At 41.2% G+C, this 4213-nt stretch overlaps 1 long non-coding RNA gene across 1 annotated transcript; it reads left to right on the top strand.

Moving 5' to 3' along the window:
- Positions 1-234: 234 nt before the first annotated feature.
- On the top strand, positions 235-1808 carry LOC145550335 (uncharacterized). The gene is made up of 3 exons (XR_014086241.1): positions 235-1144; positions 1232-1282; positions 1356-1808. It is a non-coding gene; the product is annotated as an uncharacterized LOC145550335 (long non-coding RNA).
- Positions 1809-4213: the final 2405 nt, after the last annotated feature.

Genomic DNA, 4213 nt, shown 5'->3' with positions numbered 1-4213 from the left:
TTTTATTTGCATATTAAAAACAGGGGGGAAATGAATTATTAGTGCAAAAGCTGGTAAATATATATCAGAAAAAAGCAGATGTAGTTACATCAAAATAAGCTTTTAGAAGGTATTGACTCAAGACACTGAATGTTGGTTAAAGCTTTTTTTTTAAAAAGAAAAAAACCTCATGTATCCTTTTTTCCCCCACCTCATGACTAAAAAGCCTTATACTCCTATATCTTTATTTTTTACAAAGTGATTTGTAATAGTGAGCTGGTTCTCAGCTCCTAAATAGAATTTTCACATAATTTTTTTTTAAATATTGCAAGTTTTAAGGCTTGTACATTATTTTGTACATTATTTTGACTTGTCACAAATATTTTAGGCTGATTCTCACTCAAAAAACAGTAATGAATTCAGCCTTTTCTGTATTTTTTTTCCTACTGCAACTTGCATAGGATTAGATATAAGAAAAAAACTGTGGGCATCAACAATTTTTTGCAAGTGTTATTGAACAATGCATCACTACACAGACTTTTTTAGAATGTTATTAAATTGCAGCCTCCCCTTGTTGGGATAAAGCTCGCAATGCAAGCAGCGTGGTCTCGTCTGTATTGCTTCAGACTGGCTGCAGCTGCTGATATTTGTGTATTCTGTTTTCTTTTGTCAAATAACGGTTTTAATTGTCTTAGACTCGTCACCATAGGTTGTCTGTATTTCTCCCGACTAGCTGTAGTCAGCCCGGTTATATACCTGTATCCTGCTCCTTTTGTCAATCTGATTGTACACAGCCAGCAAATTGCCTGTATTGCTCCAGTCTAGCTGGCTCCTTAGCTCTGATTGGTTGAATTCAGTCAGCGATATACTGCTAATCCACTCCTAGCAGATCCACAGCTCATGAGGCTGTGGTGAAGCATTATGTGATGTGATTTAATAGGTTGACAAAAGATGGAGGGTGTTTCCCAACAACTTTCCTGTTTAAAATGGATGCTCAGCTTGTCATCTATTTCACTGAAACCCCTCCCTGAGATTACCAACGAGATCCTGCTGAAGATACATTTGAGTTTTAATTGTCTTCTTTTATTTTATTTTCACTCTAAGAAAAAAATCTAAATAATGGCAGTGCTTTCTGATTCCCAGTTCAACGATATATTCAGCAACGGTAAGTAGCTGAACTTTTTTCTTTTCTTTCTTTCTTAAAGCAGGGGGTGTTTGGATGTTACAATCACATGTCATAATTTGTCTACAGATACACCCGCAGAGGTACCGGATGATGCCTTCCTAACCCAATTTCTCTCCAGTTAGTATATCTGTATTCTATTTTACTTTTTAACAAGCTCTTAAATAAGATAACTAATAATTATAATATATAGATTTACCAGACAAGCGGGCTGTTACCGAGGATGAGACGGGAGTTCAACCCAGGAAGCGCCTGTCATTAAGTAGATCAAGACTTCGGGGGCGAGTTCTTAGCAAGCTAACAAACACTCCTCTCAGCACCGCGGTTACCGTCTATGACTCAGAAGACAACTTCCTGCCTGCTCAACAGCGCGTTTGTTCCAGAACCGACAACGGACAGCGGCGCTCTCCAGTGCGTACCCAGCATCGCAACGCGGCTAGCGGGGGTAACACACACCCCGCTACCGACAGACAACGGATTGCTCCAGGGGCTACCAGGCATCGCAACGCTGCTAACGGTGCTAGCTCATGCCCTAGTGCAACCAACGGACAGCGTCGCGCTCCAGCGGCTACCAAGCATCGCAACGCGGCTGACAGACTCCATGCCACTGATCCTGCTGATGCTACTGCAGCTAGCCAGCATCGCAATGCGGTGAACCCGGAAGGGCATAAAAGTTTTTGACCGCTATGGCGTAGTCATTGTTATCATTGTTGCCATGTACTATCAAATAAATGGATATGTTTCACCAACGTTTATCTGTCTGTACCAAGTGTGGAGTTTGGACCATTACAAGATCGGGAATTGATTTTACACGCGATCAACAGGTACAATGTTAGCCGCTCAGCGCGTCATAAAGCAGCAACGGGTCAACGCTTAAGCCAATGCAGGTTGAACTGGCGTCTACACTGTCAAAACTTATCCCTTTTGGACTCTAATTAACTCGGATGTCTTTGAGCAAAGTGATGGAAACTATGTGGAGCAGACTGAGACCGTTTGGACTGTGAGGAGCTGTTGCTTGGTAGCTGGACGCTACAGAACTGAAAAACATCAAGCTGCGGCCGCGGCAGCAAATGGATCGGATGGACGCGGTGGCAGACAATTTGTGATTGAAAGGACGTAACGCATCGGACCAGACTGCGGCAGTGATGGATCGGAAGGACGCCGTGGCAGATGGGCGCTGATTGAGGAGGATCAGATCGCTGGTCTTTGAAGGTCGTTGTGGATTTGAACATGGAATGTCAACTGGCGCCCAACGAGGTATGTGTAGCGCTACACCTTTCATGGCCATTACTCTTTATTGTGTGCACACATTAAAACCATGCATTGGTAATTGAGGCGTTTAAATTATAATATTGGGCATTGCCTCTTTGCGTTTGAGGCTCATTTAATAGCTTTTGCGCGTTTGTCTATCAAGTGGACTTTGGCACTATGGAAATGGACAAAAATACTGAGACTGAACAGATGGCTGCTGGTGGGGAAACTCAAAACCGTACTGTTAAATTAACAGAAAAGACCTTGGCTGAAAAACTTGAAACATTACAAAAGTAACAAAAATCAAAATTAAACAAAATGGGTAATATAAAATTTATGATTTAATGTCTAATGGTGAAAAAACAAAGGTTTTAAGTGCTCTTGATATGTTGATTAAGTTGTGTGATGAAGCCAAATGTTTGCATGAGTCTTTTCTGGGGTTTTTGCCACATGATGAAAAAGAAAATCATGAGGTATGGTTTAAAGCAAAAATTATTCCTAATAAGGAATGTATTTCTAGTGTAAATAAGTGGCTCTCTCAAACTGCAATTAGCAAAAATGATGATGGTGGGATGGTGATGACGATGGTGTAAATCCCACTGACAGTGTGTCAAATGTTGGCAGTGGACATTCACAAAAGAGTGTTAATTCCAGCATAACTTAATCTGTAAAGTTACAGGCAGCAGCTAAAAGGGCCTTGGTTTTGGCCTGTGTGAAAGCTGTAAAAGAAAGACATGCTATTGAAGAAGAAGAGGAGGAGGAGAAACTGAGGAAAATAAAAGAGATGCTCGCACTGGAAACTGAGTTGGCTGAATCTGACTTGCAAATGGAAATGTATAATTTAAATCTGGAGTGTACATCACAAACATCAAACTCAGTGAGCTCATATTATAAAAGGAAAATAAAGGCAAAGGACTTAAAGTAAAGTTTGGACCCCTCTGTGAAAGAGTTTCTTCCTAAATTTGATATGGAAAATCCAACAACTCAACAGGACGATGTAAACCAGACTACACAAAGAAATGAATTAAAAATGGCACCAAAGGAAAATAAACCTATGGATGTGAGACCGAAGAGAACCGTAGCAACAACCCAGCACCCTGTGGGGGGTCAACAGAAGGCCAGTGGAACCCAAGTACAATCAAAAGAGCATTTTAAACATGAGAATATAACCCAACCATCAAACAGTTTACAATTGCCTGGAGAGCTTCTCACCATCATGAGCAGACAAACTGAAATCACAGCAGCCTTGGTAAAGCAGCAACAGAGCATGACTCTCCCACCACGGGACATTCCTATTTTTGATGGAGATCCTCTGCAGTATAGAGCCTTTATTAAAGCCTTCGAACAAGGAGTTGAAACCAAAGCAACCAATGCGGACTGTCTGTACTACCTGGAACAATTTACTAAAGGTCAACCTCGTGAGCTGGTGCGCAGTTGTCAGCATATGAATCCAGATTATGGCTACACTGTAGCAAGAACTTTACTGCAGGAACATTTTGGAAACCCTTACAAAGCTGCAACTGCATATATTAACAAGGCTTTGTCTTGGCCAACAATAAGAACTGAGGACATTAGGGCATTACAGAGTTACTCTTTATTTTTGCGTGGCTGCTGTAATGTAATGGAAGAGCTCGAGTATGTTCAGGAGCTGAATATGCCCGTAAATATGAGGGCAATCCTTGCTAAACTGCCATATAAGTTTCGAGAGTGTTGGAGAAATAAAGCTTATGATATAATGGAGACAACTGGGTACCGGGCAGGATTTAGTGATATGGTTGCATTCATTGAGCGACGTTAAGA

The sequence above is a fragment of the Poecilia reticulata genome, unplaced genomic scaffold, assembly GCF_904066995.2.
Source record: "Poecilia reticulata unplaced genomic scaffold, P_reticulata-male-v2 Scaffold_34, whole genome shotgun sequence".
In the NCBI taxonomy this organism is placed as follows: domain Eukaryota; kingdom Metazoa; phylum Chordata; class Actinopteri; order Cyprinodontiformes; family Poeciliidae; genus Poecilia; species Poecilia reticulata.
The sequence above is the reverse complement of the archived record's forward strand: the minus strand, read 5'-3'. Positions and strand labels throughout refer to the sequence as shown.